Raw genomic sequence first — 17,784 nt, 5'->3', positions numbered from 1 at the left:
TGGCTGTCAATGATTGCTCTCTTTTTATCCTGACTGCTTTGCAGACTGCTCTGACTTGACAGATCTCAAGTTTTGCAACTTTGTTTTTTTTTCAGCCAGCATCAGTTTGTTTCCCCTATCTTTAACTTGTTACATTATCGCACTGGAACCTTCTCGCTCTCTAACTTTGCCTAGCAGTCCTTTGCTGCTAACTGCCGAATTAATGTCTCTTTGGCCCATCTCCACAGCCCTGGATACCTTTGTACCTCCAGCCATTTGCTTAACATCTTCTCATCTGTTTCTCCCACAAAACTGGATTAAAAGGTCCTTACTTTTTACAGCCAGGTGTGATTGCTAAAAGGCAAGTGGTAATTCAGCTTTTACACTCCTTCCCCTCACTTCAAGCAGCTCAGCTGAGCCAGGCAACACATTTCATAACCAAATGTTGTAGACTTATTGCTTATTTTTCTAATTAAGCCAGTTGAGAAAGATTGCTTCTTATATTTTCCAACATCATTTAAAGCCATTAACTGTTCCACAAAGGAGGTGGGCGTCTGGCTGCAAACCTTCAGTAAAGGTAGAAGAGCAGCCATTCCTAACATTCAGCTCTTCAGCCAAACCAGCACTTTGAGAAGGATTCAAAAATAATAATAATAATAATAATAACATATATAAATATATATAATTATTATTAGCATCTGGATACTCTTACCTAGTAGGATGTAGAAAAAATGAAGGGGAGCAGACTGCCAAAATACCTGCTAATTAGCCTTAGCTTCCTCCAGTATCATCCTATAAGTGGAATATGGTCTCAAATTGTTTGGCTTAGGAGGCCTGCCAAATATCATTAACTGTTTCATTAACTGCCTTGCCCTAGCAGAGAACTTTTTGAACCATAGGGATACGTTTGTCCTTTCAGAAAGAAGTGCTCTGTAGCTGCATTTCTGCAGACAGCAGGAATCCAATACTAATACCAAGTCAGTAGCTCAGACTAAAATGAGGGACATTTGGGTGGAGCACAAGAAGAACAAAGTCTGCACTGTCCAAACTTAAACCAGACATCAATCAGAATTTCTCGGCCCAGAGGAAACAGACCTCAACTCCTGCAAGGAAAGGGTGAAAAAGTCTTTTGATTTAGAGTTTAAAAAGAAGCCATGGCCAGTAAGGCCCTGTCTCCCCATCCCCTATGGAGCAATGCATCCTCTAATCCCACAGAAGTAAAAATACAACCAAAAAACCCCAAAACTCAGTCAAAACCCAAAACGCACCAGAAAAAAAAAAAACAACCCAAAAAACCAACCCAAACTTTACTACTGGTTTTTATAAGCAGCAGGCTGGGCTTTTATCTTTGCTGGGGAGCTTTGTGGTTCACGACAGCTGCACTAAGACTATACAGCTGTCAATCTCATTTCCAGAGAGAGAGCTGTAATCTCATTTATTCTTAACTTCTGGAGAGCATAGTTCTGTTCTAAACATCTTTTGGTAACACTGAGAAGCACCTGCTGAGTAAGAGTTAAAAAATAACCTGTGCAGACAGACTGACTCAAGGAAACCAGTGACACCCTCGCCAAGTGGAGAGACAACCATTAGCAGGTCCATGGAGACATCTTAACCTGGTTCTGTACCTCTTGCCCCCGGCACTAGTGTGTCCTTTCTTCTGAATGGATTGCAACTTGCTCAGAATTTCTGTTTGTAATCAGCTTAGCAATACTCTGTCTGCTCCACACACATGGTCATTTTTATCCACAGCTACACTGCAAATTCCTTGCCATGAGCTGTGCAGCTATCAGCTTCTTAGTGCCCTAAATAGCTCCCATGCGTCACATTTCAGCAGCTCCCCTGCTCCCAGCTGACATTCCCATACCACAGAAATCTGAATGTTCCTGCACAGCTCCGCAGTTTGGGAAGTCTAGAAATAATGTGTCGGTTTACTATTTATTTCCCTGCAAGTTTTGACTTGTGGATCTTCTGGAGATAGTGAAAACAGGAGAAAACCCCTGCATATGCAACGCTTAAATTCAACAATACACAACTGTGCTTTTGAACTGCTTCACGGGCACATTTGTCACGATGAGGCTGAGTCCCCAGGATAGTTGTTGCCTTGTGTAAGAGATGCCTAGATAATTTGGCTGTAGACTTGGAAAGGTGGCTCTAATTTCAACTAAAAATACATTTGCATTCCTTCTGCCTTATTCTTAACCACACAGCTTCCCTCTCACAGAGGCACAACCCTTTTGCACTCCTTTCCGCCCTGTCCAGATTTTCTTTACTCACCACTTCTCCTAACCAGGACGCAACTCTGTGTGCCTCTTTCCCAGCTCCTACTTTCGAGCCCCATCTTTCTCCCAGGCGAAAATAATACAGATTTAGCCCCCCAAAACCCCCCCAAACTTTCTTGATTTCTCCTTGTTTAGGCAAAGACAGCAAAGATTTTTGAACTTGAAGGTGTATTATGTAAAATGCATCAGTAGGTGAGATGTTATATTAAAAAAAGATCACAGAAAGACAGTTTTATTCCATTTGCACTAAAGTTGACAATTGTATTGCAATTCTTGTTTAACTAAGACGTCCTCCAGATTCTTTCTCAACAATATTTAATTACATTAAATACTGAAGTACATTATATTGAATCACAACAAAGTAAACCTTGTTTATTCCCAAGTTAATCACAAAGTGTTACTTTTACCCAAATTTAATCTGGATAGAATATTTTCAGTTTCACTGTCTTAAAAGCTCAGTATTACACTGAATTTGCTATCTGCTTAACAGGTGTTATAGCTCAAGGCCAGATTTTTCTCTAGTTGCACTTTATCTAGAATTGATTGAGGCTCAAGATTGCAGCAGTCCTTACAATGCCAGGGACTACTTTGGCAAGGTATGGCCCACTAGGCAGGAACGAAGGGGCTGAAGCAGCTGGGGAGGGTTGGAGCAACTGGGTTGCTCTGAAAAACCCACCACACATTCGCTTCCAGCAGCCCTCATATTGCATTGTATGGACAACCTCAACACTGCCCTGCATGCTACGCCCGGCAGTCCCCATCAAAAGTGTTCATCAAATCACATGTAACAAGGGTTCTTCTGTCCATACGGTACCTCAAAGCTAAGCCATCACAACATAAATCATTCCTTCTACAAAAATACTCCACAGTCAACAAAAGCCAGCATGAAAAAACCTTATCCTGGAGTATCTGCTTGCCTACAAACAGAGGACCTGCTATCCCCGCAACAGCTGAAATGCTCCAGTGGTTTGTGCAAAGTTAAAAATCAAATGTGCGGTGCAATTCTGTTGATGTGAGTTGAAACAGAATTGGGTTTAAAAGGTACTAACATTTAATCGAGTAATCCCCATTCTCACAGGGGGAAGATGAGGTGCTGAAGCTGAGGGTACTCAGCAGTACCAGTGCTGCTGGTTTCACTTGCTTCCTTACCCATTTGGATGCTGAAAGAGACACAGATTTAGGACTGGGTTTGCCACCCTAGAATCCCAGACGCTGGGCATGGCTACTGGAAGCCTGCAGATGACTTGTAGTGATATCTGAAGCGTAGTTCAGATGTATGCCAACCTCTCTCCCATACGGATGTCCCATCCTCCTAAGGCTGTGCAGAAACAGAATGGCCCAGTAAGTGCTTTGTAGGGGAAATTGAGAAGTGTCTCCTCCAATTACCATGCACTGAAAATGAGACTGTAACCAGATTATCTGGCAATTAACAACAGAGTGAAAGTTAATATCAGTCCATTTTTTCCCCGTTGCATCTTTTTCAATCTGTGTCCCAGAAGCCATCAAAGCACTAGCTTTGTGAACTGTCATTGCTGTTAAACAAAAAAAGTGAGTGAAAGGCAAGATAATCATGACTTTCTTGAAATGTCTTCATGTTTCACATCTCCTAGGCAGATATGCTGGGGGTCAATTCATTCCTTTAAATTAAAAACCACAGCTAACAAAACAACCACCTCACTTTTCCCAGTGTTTGGTCTGGAAGAACTAACATAACTTGGAAAATCTAGCTTAATGCATTTGTTTTAAAAAAAAAAAAAAAAAAAAGACATTTTCTTACAGTGCTTTTGCCCTCTCAGTAATTAATAGATCCAAGTAATTTTAACTGGATATGTTTTTTTGTCTTGGGTTTATTTTTCTTGTATTGCACAGCCAACTCATAGTTGGCTGTTGATGCATTCAAAGCCCTTCGGTATCTTTGCAAGGTTCTAACAAGAAAATGTGCTTTCTCCACTAATAATCCTTGAAGAAGGTAATTTGGATTATTAGATGTTCTCTAAGCCCATTTTCCTATAGCTTGTGAGCTCTTGCTAGATTCAGTCATCTGGAGAAAAATGACTGAGGCACTTAAGACTCCAGTAAACAGCACTTATTAGTAGCTACATCAAGCCACACAAGTGATATCACTGAGAGTTCAGTATTTTGAAAACAGCAATTATACAAATTTTATGCTAAAATATTTCTGTAAATTATAAATAAAGTCCATGGGGTTTTTTTAAGAATGAGAGTGTTTTTCCTGGAGACAACATTAGTGGCACCAAAAGAGCTGTGATTTGACTCTGGGGACCCATTTTACCGAAAGCAAAGACGGGGAGCTGACCAGCTGGCTCGGAGACATCGAAAAGGCTTAGAAAATCCTATTCTTATGTTGCTGGTTTTGGCATTAGCTTGCTGGCTTGAAAAGTCATGGCGTGATCAGGAACCTTTTCTCACTGGCCGGCTGTGACTGCAGGTGGTTTCCTTTTTGCAACTTTCTGGCAGCATTTGTAAAACCATTAATGTCTGAGAGTACAATTGCTGATACCTTGACACAAGTTCTGCAGACTCTGAAGAGTCTTATGAGAGCATCAGGTATAATATGCAAAGGCATTAGGTATACATATCTAAAAACCCAACACGTGTACTTCGTCCTGTTTTTCTTCTGCTATAAAGCTGCTGTTCTTCTGCATCATTCAAGACAATTATTATTTTTAACATGTGCATTTCTTTAGCTATCATTGTGTACCAGTATTTTGCTTGAACATTACACTTCATATTTGTTGTCCTCTATGTTTGATGCATTATTTTAGGAATACAATTACTTGCTGCTGGTGTCTCCACCGCCTTGAGTCATATAACGAAATCTAGCCTTAAAACCATTACAACAGGAGATAATTTATGAAACACTAAACAAGGAACCCTCCTTCCCCCCACAAGAATTGACTAAGACAAGAACAAAAGCAGTAATCATGGGTGATAATTGCATTGTCTCATTCCATTTTCATCTTAAATCTTATTACAGCTGTCCCAAGAAAACATGCATTATACAATCCAAGTAATGAAAGAGTAATTCTAAAAGCTAATTGTCTATAAAAATCTAGAGTGGATCCTTTACTCCTTGGAAATAGGGAGGTAATTGCATTGGTGTGCCAATTCATGGAGATCATCACTGGAATATTAAATCCAGGTTCAGAGTTCCAACTTCTCTATCTCATAAGTCATTGGAAGAACAAAAACACATTAAAATATTGCAGTGAGAGCATTCCAGCACAGAGATGACTTCTCATTCTTTATGTGTCTATATCTGAGAGAAAATTGCATGCAAGCTCCAATGGCTAAAAACTGATTAAAAAATCCCATGGTCTGGGGCAGGAGGATCAGATAAGCTGACAGTCCTTGCACCTTCAAGCCTTAAAATCTATTAAGCTGATACACCAGTTAGGGAAACAATAGGATCTCTTCAGGAATTCCTCCCAAGGCACAGGAAACTAGAATGAGAAAAGGAAATGTATCACAAGTGGTTATGTACGAGTAATTTTTTTGTTGCTCCATTGGTCATCTTTCATGCCACCTCAAATTGCAGCAGCGAAGTTGTTCCAGAGGGTCTGACTGAAGACCAGGCCTGGAAATAGGCTCTTCACCCAGCAAGCCTTGTTTTCCACGTACTGCAAAGACAGCAAAAGAAAGTGAGAAGAGACATTGCTGTTCACCAAGGGAAATTAGGATACCAAAGGTACGATCTGAAATGGTTTCTGACTGAAATTTAATTCGGTGAAAGAAAATGCGTCAGCTCTGTTCGGGTGTGGCTGAAGAAAGTGTTAAGAAAGGAACATGAAACAATATCTTAAATTGTCCATAATTTTTTCCACAGCTTTTTTTTTTTTTTTCAGGAGGAAATAATTAAGAGACTAAATTTGGACTCCAGACCACCACTTATCAGTGTCTCTGCTACCCGCATGGCCCCAAGTTGGTGGTACAACAGAGAGAGTACGACAGCTGAAATACATTGGGAATTCAGCTGACATCAGCATATCTCTGCTGAGAGGTATCACATGAACATCTTGATGCGCATCAGCAGTATAGACATTTATCAGTGACATTTCTGTGTAGTCAGTGTTTAATGGACCAGAAAAAATACATAGGTATGAAGTACCATACGCATGCATTTTATAGCAGAAAGAAGCAACCATGCTCATCTCATAGCAAAGAGGAAAAACAACCCTGAATTCAGTTATTGCATACATCCTAGTAGACAAGTGCCACAATTTTTCATCTTTACAAATAAAACTATGGACTGATAAGTATAATCCCTTTAGACTAGAACTCAGCTCTGCTTGGCACTAAGATAGAAGAAGAGGTTCCATAAACACAGATGTATGTGAGGAAAATAGTATCTAGGAAGTTTTCTTACTTGAAGATAGATCACTACGTGTATACAAATCATTGTATATAAAATAGAAGTTACAGATTATATTTTTTCCCAGGGAAAAAAATAAAAACAGGTGTAATAATTAAGTTCTCAATGATGTAGTGAAATGCAACTGCCCAAATCAGATCACACAACCACAATGGTCTCTCAAGTGCAGTCATGGTGTGAACAGTACAAAAGTTAGAGAGATAACTGAAGGGTTGTTGACCTGATAAAGTGTTATGTATAGTTTAAAACAAACAAAAAAAACCAACCACCAAACCACCAAAAGCCAAACCCCACCACCTGATTGTCCTTTACTTTCACTGGAGTACCCTGAGGATAAGGGCAAGTGACCTTTCTATGCAAGGGAACTGAGTGCCTCCTAGTAGCCTGAAGAGTTGGACAATAGTCTTTCTCACAAAAATGACCAAAAAAGGTGATCCCAGGGTCTGATCCAAATTTGCTTTGAGTAGGCATAGGATTTCAATTCTGTGCCTTTAAAAACTAGCAGTTTAGCGAAAATGTCAAGCTGCATAATTTCCCACTGGCTAGAAGAATACTGCTCATGATCTCTCAAGTGAAACTGAGCAAAAATCCTTATCTCATGCAAACAGTAAGTATTTTTTTTTCTCCATGTTACGTAATAAGCAATCAGGTGCATTCTTCGTTTTTCATTGTATGCCAAACTGCAATGTGACATTAGGAAATACTGATTCCTTATTTCAACTGCTGATTTTTCAGATCTCCCCTGCAATATACATCTTGGTTATAAGATTGAACATTAATCTATAAAAAAGGCCTACAATTCAATTACTACATGCTTAATACAGATTAGTTAATCTGCAGATTCAGCTACACAAAATCCCTGAACTCATCCCTCAAGCAAGTCTGTTGATAAATGAATAAAACTGGCACATTCATCCTGGGCTTTTTAGGCCATACCACGCAAACGGGTGAAATGGGTGTGTCCTGCAACCCCCATCTCTTACAGCTCAAAGCAACAGTCTTTAAAAGCAGTGCATCCATCAGCTGGTAGCAGCTTCAAACAAGAAGCAGAGAGGGACACACATCAGATTTGAACGGTACAGGGTTTCTAATTCGAGTTGTTTATAGTGGGGCAGAAAGCCCGAGCGGACTCCTTAGAGAGTATTTATGACAGTCACCTTTTTGTGTCACCTCTCTCCTGCCTGCCCCAGAGTAAAAAAATAAGGAAATGGGAAACCATACTCAACCTTGCACGGTTTAAGGCATGGACTTCTGAAGTGATTCTGCACTGAGGACCTTCAAGCTAAATGATACTGAAAATGTAAATGGATTACATTGAGATAGAAGGAGCAGAAATAAACTGGTAGCCAAAAATAGCTCAAAATGGGCCTCATCATAGACCATTGACTTGACCTCCATAAGCACACTCTGAACTTTTGGCAGCTGGCACCCGCACCAAGCACCATCTTGCTGCCTAAATCACACCCCTCCCGGCAGCCGGCCATGCCCTGCAGCCCCACTCCCCACTAGCCTAGGCAAAGCTTCAGCCAGAGGTGGTGAGGGAGCTGGGGCAAGGGTCTCTCCCAGGTAGCTACGACTCTGTTTGCACAGAATTTGAAGGTTGAACTTCACAATGTCATTGTGAGGGCTGAGATGTCAGAGCTGAAGTCCTTCCTCCCATCAGAAACTGGGAAAGAGAGACTACACGCCTCTTACCCAACACCTCCTCCTAAAAAAAAACCACTACCTCCTTAAAAAAAAAAAATTTGCAATTTTTTTGCCATAACAAGACCACTGTCCATGGTGACAGACCACAGAGTCAGGCACACTGAATTATGCCGAGAATGGACGAAGCCTCTCTACACTGCTGCTATTATGGGGCCATTTTTTTTTCACTCACCTGGAAGAAGGGCTGGTTTTAACTTTTCCCTTTCCTGCTCTCTCCTGTGTTGTTTCTCCTTTGTCCATTAGCAAAGGGACCTTGCTAGTTCTGCCATTTTGGGGCTGGCTTTCTTACAAACCCAATTCACAGATGAGAAATTTCAGGCACAACTTAGCAAATCCAGAGGACACTGGTGGAAACTGCTGATACAATTCAAATATTTATTCATTCATTGCATATGGAATGTGAGGAAGAGGCGTCAACTGCAAGGTTGTTTCTAAAGAGCATACCGAAAATCACATCCCATCCTTGTTTCCAGCTGGGGAGTTAGAGCTTGCTTTTTCCACCTGAAAAACTCCCCTAGGTCCTCCAACTGATGTTTAGTGATGACAACAACAAATTTTTACATAAAATAAGCCTGGGATCTCTGCAGCATCCACCACAATTTTAACATCCAGTGTATCATCTTTGTGTGGTGCATCTAATGGTACTGATTTTGATGCGTTATCCTGATGTTTTGCAGTCCTAGTTATACCTTGGTCTCATTTCTTGAGCAACACTTATATTTACTAGATCCAGGAGATCTAGCTCACCTGAAATCAGGAAGGAAAAAAACAACACAGGTTTTATTGGTACAGTCTGTCTCTAGGAAACCATTAAAATCATTAGACAAGAAATGCATTTTCAATTGCATTGGGGCTTGTGTTGGACCCCAGAGCCTAGGATGACTCTTATGATTAGAATTAAAAGTCAAGAACCGCAGTAGATACAAGTGAATTCAACCAAAAGGATGATAAGTGTGCAGGGTTTTAGGTGGGTTCACTGAGGTCTGAGTACAATTAGATAATTGGGGAAGAGAAGTTCACTATGCTGTTTTTCTGAGTAAACAAAAAAGACATTTTATTTTTCCTGAGGAGCCAATTCACTTCTTCATAGTCTGCATTCTTCAACTAGTGAAGTGGTTTTCTTTTTTTTTTTTAAATGTTCTTGTAAAGCCAGGCAAGTGCATCAGAAATTGCTATCATTTATCATGTTCCTTGGCAGAATAGTTAGATGCTTTGGTTAAAAAAAAAAAAAACCCACACTGATGGTCTCTTCTAAAGAAATACTTTAAATAAATAACTGGGGCTCTTGAACATATGAAAAAATGAAAACAGACAAAAGATAAACCAAATATTATTAGTTCTGTAAGAAAATTCTGTCCAAATTTAGCCCACACAATTTTTGTTGGGAGAAAGAGGCTAAAATTATCTCCAGATAAATGAAGGCTCCTGTATCCTTGTCATTTAGGAGGTCTTTCAGTGACATGCAGGCAAAGACTAGAACTGACAATTATTTGCAACAGAAAAAAAGAACAACAAAATGGAGGTTATAGGATGAGTTATTTCTTGTGCTAATCTGACAGTCCAAATGCAATGAGACAAGGCAGAAGTGCCCAGGCACTATTTACAGGAAGAATCATCTCTTGAAATAGACTTTTATTTCCCTTTGCTCTGTCATAATTAGGAACATCAAATTTCTTTGAAAAAATGAAGGCATGGGAGAAAAGAAGGTTTCACTTCCTCTTCTTCCTTGGTAAACAAAAACATGAGCAAGAATTGAAATACCTATCTGCAATAAATATTTACTTGCTCAACCTAAAATTTATTTACATTTTGAAAGTGCAGAATGCATTGTTCCTAATCTATTTAGTTTATAGGAAGAATATTTGGGTCTGTTAAATAAATATGAATTATTTAGCTTTGAATGACGATAAATCTGTTATCGGAAGTGGTGCTTTTTTGCACCCCAAAGAACCTAACCTGAGATACCAGTTTACCAGGAAAAATTTAAGAAGTGCTGCAAGTGAAAAGCAGCGGTATAGCTGAGCAGCGCAGGGAAAAGGTGGCACACAGAAATTGTCCATAGGTTATGGATACTGAGGCATATTGTGTTTCTGAATACAATCTTAGAAAATGAATTTAATATAGAAACACATTTGTTATAAAGGACTTAACATCGCACATGGTGTAAAGAAACCACAATAAGTGTGGTCCACAAAAAAAAAACCAAACCCAAAGCAGTAAGTGTCTAAAACTAGGCTGACTTTTTATACACCTATAGTGCTGGTTATTTTTTGGTTTTGTTTTGGTTTTTTTTCCCTGATTTCTGCCCTTAGATACAGGAGCTTCCCATGTGCTTGGGTTTTGTGCACTCCATACAGCTGGCTGACAAAGCACGCACTCCCCCTTACGAGAAGTGTTCGTGTTAAAACGAGATCTTGGGCCATGTTAGAACAGGATGTTTCTTTCCTTTTTTTCATTTCAATTTGTTTTGCGAACAGAAAATTCTAAGGACATTTTGTTTTGGAAACTTTTCTGTAATGAAATACATTGCCTGTGCTGAGAGGTGTTCAGTGAATCCAACAACATTGATTCCAGCTTGCAGCTGCCTGGGATCTCAAGTCCTTGGCTTTGGATGTATCTAAGTCTGCCAAAGAGCTCAACTTCCCAGCAAAATGGGAAGCCCTCCCCATCTCAGCTGGCTGCTCCCGAGAAAAGGCTGTGAGAGCACCGAGTCCTGGGCTCGGGGCAATGCACGAGGACTTCAGGCAGGCTTGGGTTACATGGGAGTTCATCAAACCCTCCATGTTTCGGGTGAAACATACCAGGTTCAGTGAGCAAACTTGTGAACAAATTAATGCTTTGAATTATATTTTGCTCCCGACTGGGTCTCCTCCCTTCTTCCCTGCTGCAGAACCTCCCACGTGCCAACTCAGCCACCCAGGGAGATTTCTGAACCTGCGTGTCTGGGGTACCACCCCCTGAAGCAGCTGAATCCCATCCACCTGCTGCCCTCCAGCCCAGAATTTAGCCCAGAAGTTCCATTTTTTCTTAAGCGCCCCCCATCCTAGGCAGTTCCCATGGCAACCCAGGGACCTGCTGTCAGATGCTGATCCTGCTACAGCTCCACTTCTGTCAGGATGCAGCTAACTCACTACAGGACTAATTAGTATAACTGGAAGATACATTTTATGGTCTTTATTTTAAGAGATAAGGTGAATAAAAGAACGCAAGCTATACCTGCACAAACCAACCAAATTCAGAGCTGTTTTTCCTAGATTAAGCACAAGTAATTATATTTTTGTACCAGCCTTTCTACACTTACTGTATTGAGATAGAGCCCTAGGAGCACTCAGCTTTGTTATTGCACAGCGTATCTGTACAGCAACAATGCCACTGATGGTTTACCAAGAAATACACTCACTCCCTTGCCAAGTTGGAGGAGCATCATTAAAGGTTTTGACTCACCTCCTATTTTTAAAAGGTGTAATATGGGCTGGTGGAAGGGGACTCACCTCGGAAGCTTTAGAGGGTCTGAATCCTGGTTTTATTACTAGGCTGTTAGGAATGATAGGCAATTTGTTTCCTCCTTCGTGCCCAATTTCACCATCTGTTAAAGGGGAGTTCTGACATTGGTGTCTCTCTTTGTTAACTAGATTTAACAGCATTTTAAAGCAAAGTTGTGTGAAAGCTAAATATTAAGATTATCCCCACTTACAACATCACTTCAGGTGATCCTGGAGCACTGTCAGAAGAAGATGGCAACGTTCAACTCTGAGCACCACATCTTGCCTGAGCATCCTAGTTGCCTTCTGGTTGCCCGCAAACTTGGCAATGCACTTTAAAACCCTGGTGGGCACAAATCAGGGGCTCCGGTGCCAGACAGAAGAGGTTCCCAGCTCACTCTCCCACCTACTCTTTCTTAGTAATATATCCTAGTGGATGTTCCATGTTTTTCTAACTGCAGTTTCACTGAGATGCCAGTTACCTTCTTATGGAAAGGAGAAAAACCTTTTTCTCTTCTAGATAGGTATCACAGTATAGATATTTTCCTGCATAGCTCTGCAATTTGAAAATACTTTCTTATAGCAGTGTCATACGGCCATTACACAGCAACACAGGAGGCCGTACGAGTCTGACAGACAGCTTTTAATACGGGCCCTCTGCCATACTGCGTGCAGGTGGCATTGGAGTTTTCCTGCATCTCAGCGACGCTTAACAGTCTTTTCTATAGCATCCCTCTGTTTTTAGACTATTTTTCTGTGAACCAAAAATCACTGCTGCATTGAATATTTTCTCCTTCCTTGGGTCTAATTCAGCCTTTCATTTATCCTCACCTTGCCCTCTTTCAGCTGCTCTCTGTCTGCTTTCCAGGAAACGAACGTGCAGAGGGGAAGTGGAGACCTGTTTTCTCCTGCACCTGACATCTGCTCTCTGCCTGTCCACTGACAGCCCAAAGTGTGACGGGTCCAGCTTGGGCTCACTCTCTTACATCTTCTCATTCCCTACACTGAACTGCTTGATAGATAGCCAGCAAACCAAGGAGAAAGAGATCGGGAGAAGAGGGACAAGAAAAATAAATTCTCAAATTAAATGATGAAGCTCATTCAGTTTCTCATTTCCATATCTTTTGCCCAGCTCTCCTCTTATAGTGTATGAAACAAACCAAATTTAGAGCCTCCAGACTGCAATCAATCCCATTCACTACAGTGATGTGAAATTCATGAGACATGAATGAAGCTGAATTTCTGAGCAATCAACATGGATTTTCAGCGTGGTGGGGGAAAGCGTGCAACTGCCACCATCGGTGACACCCACATACCCACCGAGCTGCCAGAGCGGGCACACACGGTGTGGTTGTGACAGGGTGAGGGGCTGGGACTTGCTTCTGCCATGGTGAGGGGGTGTTGATGGAGGCAACTGTAACTCTGGGTGTGTTTGAGTCTCCCTGCACTGGGACTGAGCAATAGCTCCTGCTCTGGGGAGAGTTGCACTCTTCAATGTGCGTGTTGTACGACCCTTACATGCAGTGACAGCAGTTGCACAATATAATTAATCTTTTAAAGGAAAAAACTCACTTGAGAAAATTGGAGAGCATCTTGAAGAGAGTCTTGTATTCTACATCCTTGAGCCTTTAAAGCTTCTGTAGTACCGCCAACATCCATGCCAAATGGTTTTGTCACAGCACCTAACTTTATTTTAAAAGTTTAGATTTACAGAAACCTTCCTTGCTCTTTATAATCCTGGGTAAAATAGCACCAATTACTTTAGAGCACAGTATATTATCTTTGAAATGCTCATGAAATGAGATAGCAGTCCCAGACACTTTTGTAGTGGACAAAAGTGCTGAATCAGCATCCATGCAGTCAGAGCTAGCTACTGACAACCATGGCAGCATTAAGTCAGCAAGAACTGAAGTGAGAGCACCAACTCATCTTGCACCTACTACAGAATGGTCACTATACTCTGGTGAATATAAATCCAGTCTAGCAACTTGGAAGGTGTGATGTTCAACTCACCATAAGAAGTACCTTGTATTAACTGTTATTCCTTCAGATGACATAACAATTACAGGTTCATTTTTAATGCATGTTGTTTTCAATAAAATTTCTTCAGATATGCATGGGGATCCAATATAAAAATGAATAGTAGGCATGCAAGAAATGTCATATGTAAGATAGGTAAGGAACATCAGAGTCTCAGTACTAGTGAATCTTGCTCAGTGATGTATCTATCCCTTGAAACAGACAAGAACTGGAGAACAAAAAGGCCAGTTAACAATATACTAATTATGGAACATGAGGGGCAGCTACTTTCAGTTAGAAACAAATAGCCAAGTAATTACTAGAAGACTTGGGTCTACGACAGCTTTAAAGGTGCAGAGTGGAGCCAGAACTCTTTGTGGCATCCATGGTATTGCCGTAGCTGCATGAGATCAGTCAAGTGAGCTGGTCAATAGACACTGAGGTAAAGGTGCATTTATGCTGGACTTAGAGGGAACATCAGGTCATCAAATGAGTGGGGAAAACAATAGGGCATGGAGATGAGCATACTTGAGGTGGACACATGAATTCCTCCAAGAGTTACAGAACTGGAGGTTTGTTTGTATTTGTCATCAGAGCAGCAGGGTCCTGGGAAGAGCTAGGGCACAGCACTGGCCACTGCTGTTAAAAATTCACAACAGCAGTTCTTCATCTTTTTGGCACAAGCTTCACCACCCGTATCTGAGAAGTTGCTTAGGGGAAGAGTCCTCAGTTCACCAAGGGACAGAAATTAGGGAACTGAGGTGAGGACTCTGAGGCTATTGGGGATAAAGGAACTAGAAAGATTTTGGGGACTTGCCTTTGGTTTGCCTCACTGCCCAGGCAAAGGCAGTGCACCCAGCTAATGAAAAGAGCCTTGCTCCTGACCCCCACAACCCCGTCTTCCTCCCTCCCAGCTCTCCTTTCACTATTTACCAGGACTAAAAATAGTAGCTATGGGTGGCCAGATTGCATGGGGCTAAAAGGGCAGGTCAAGGACAGAAATACTGGAAATGGAGTCTGAGCTTTGAGTCATCCCACAGAGGGGAAGGAGAATATCTGCAGTGCTGTTTGAGAACAGCTGCAGGTCCCCTGGATTTGTTTTCCAATTAGTAACAAAGCCCATTAACAACCCTATTTAGAGGCTTTTTCACTTAAGTGAGACTTTCCTAAATTAGTAGCCATCAATTCTGACTTGGATAATGAATCTGTCAAGTTCCATGGATTATACCAGCATACAGCCCTCCTCCCAAGAAAAAAAAAAAGCACGGCCAATATGGTGACTCTTGATCAGAAAAAAAGGAGCTTGCTTTAAGAGCAGCATAAGCCTGTTTTTCCAATCAAAACACCTTGTTGTGTTTTTTTTAGCAGTAGTTTTTTGGACTTGTTTGCTCTACCAGCAAAGGAAAATTAATAAGAAGGGGAGCACTGATGATTCTTAAAAGGCACTGAGAAGATAGGATGGAACCTTTTCACCAAAAGTACAAAACATTTGCAAATAATAAAATCAAAGGAACTTTCAGAACTAATAAACATCTATTACCCTCAAAAAATAACTCAGACTCAAGAGTAGAGTCACTCAGAAGACAAACTGGGTGCTTACACAGAAAAAGGCATTTTGGCTTGTTATAATTAATGAAAATGGCATAAAATTTATTTAACCCCACATTTCAAAGACTAAATCAAACTCTACTTAGGCAAGGCAGATGACCTCACACCTACCTTCTGTGTCATTTTCTGTGCTTCATCTGAGGCTTTTAGAGTTGGCCTCTCGTAGAGGTGTGACTGTGAACCAGAAGGAATATGGGCTTTGACCTAACTGGTGCTAATTGGCATCTCATTTTTCAACAGTGCTGCCAGGTCTGGCCCATGAAACAGTGCAGTATGAAGCATGCCCAAGGTTTGCTAATGAATGGCCATTGCAATAGGCCTGAGCTTCAGAGACTGAACCTGGATCAGTGGTATCTTTCCATACAAAAAATGACCTTGTAGACATGACCACTCAGCTTTCTGAGGCAGCATCGCTGAGCATATTCTCCCATCCCTTACACACAAGTGCACACACACTTCAATGATAGCTATTTTTCTTCTACAAGGACAGTGAAACCTGTATTAAACATTTTCTTCTGCAGTTCCTTCCTCAAGATCTTCTGGGATGTTCTGAAAGAACTTGGGACATACACAATAATCTACCGTAACCTTTTATTCAAGCTACATTTATTTAGTGCTTAGGTAAGAAAATTTCACAATAAAGGCGATGCAAGATGTCATTAATGAACCTTGTCCTACCTCCATCAGGGGAAGGCATGAAGAACTAGAACTTAAGCAGACAGCAGTTTTAACAGGCTCAGCATCTTTGACATTTAAACAAGAGATTGCTTCCTACAGCAACCATCTGCTCAAGCTTCAAGACACCAGATTATTTACTAAGAATCACAGCAACACATCAAAGAAGTTGCTTTTGATCTTTGCAATGGTCTTAAGAAATATCCTTCATAGAAGTGAGTTAAAAGACATCTGAACTCTTGCTTTAGGTAAGTGCTCTTCCTGGGATGTAAACATTGACAGCAAGGTGTTACAGGACAGAAGGACCAGCTTGAGCGTACGTACAATCTTCAGTCCACAAAGTGGGAAAATAAGGTGCTCCCCATATTCTCATTCACCATCCCATCCATCTGATTTGAGCTGTTACTATTGTAATTCTAAACTAAAGGTTTTGGATATGTCTTTCAGTGGCCAGCTAAATCAGCTGGTCATTTGATGCTTAACAGGAGTATTATGGTCTATTGCTTTTTGCTCTTTTCCCTCTCATTGGCTTACTTGAAAGGAAGAATGGTGGTCTCAAGTATTGCATCACTATGGCAGTAATCAAATTAGCGTGAAGTACACATCCCCAGATTGTTGTTTCTGCACACAGGACGCCTGCTTCTACCAATGCAGCACAAATGGCGGCACTAGAGGGAGCTCCCGCAGCATCACCCACCCCAAAACCCCCAATCTGAAATCAGACCTGGATCATACGGTTTGCTTCTAAAATTGTGAGGTTTTGGATTGGTGGGTTGGTTTATTACTTATTTATTAACTTCTATGCACATTTTCAAATTTTCTTTTGCCACTACAAACTCTAGAAATACAGAATCATAGAATTGTTAAGGTTGTCGAAGACCTCTAAGGTCATCAAGTCCAACCCCCAACCCAACACCACCGTGCCTCCTAAACCATGTCCTGAAGTGCCACATCTACAAGTTTTTTGAACACCAGCATCCCTCCTGCTCCTGCCAACCGCTCCTATTACTGCAAGGTTCTAGGAATTGAGACATAGCCCGCCACCTAAATGTTTGTGAAAAAATAATTTAAAAAAACCCAACCCAACCCAACCCCAAACCAAAAACCCAACCCCAAACACTATGGATACCTTAGTTTTAGAAAAACTGCTTGAAAAGCTCCACTGAAGTTTGAAAAAATCTTCCAAATAGTAAATTTTGCCCTTATTCAACCCTCCTTTCAATCAGTAAACCCACAGCTAAGCATCTGGAATTAAAGTTAATATGTAGACTTTCAATAAATAAGAGACCTTTTAGGAATAATGTGCTCATTGGGGAACTCTGAAAAAAAAGACATTTAACAAGACTGTTGTTTTTGTTTCATATTCTTTGCTCTTTGCTGGCAATTGCTATGACTAAAGCAAAAGTGGCAGAAGCAGCTTTTTTTATTTTTAGAAACAAAGGCAACCACAGTGATGATTTATAAAGCCTCTCTAGTGAAGACAAAGGGTATCCTCTCCAGATACCTACTTGAGAAAAGGCAAAAGTTAGTAATTTCTAAACAAAGAGAGTCAGGCTTCTATAGAACCACCCTGGTTATTCTTTTTTGGAAGAAAATACATCTCAAATATCATCTGTAGAGGACCTAACACCTGTATCAAACA

The sequence above is a fragment of the Phalacrocorax aristotelis genome, chromosome 1, assembly GCF_949628215.1.
Source record: "Phalacrocorax aristotelis chromosome 1, bGulAri2.1, whole genome shotgun sequence".
NCBI lineage: Eukaryota > Metazoa > Chordata > Aves > Suliformes > Phalacrocoracidae > Phalacrocorax > Phalacrocorax aristotelis.
The sequence above is the reverse complement of the archived record's forward strand: the minus strand, read 5'-3'. Positions refer to the sequence as shown.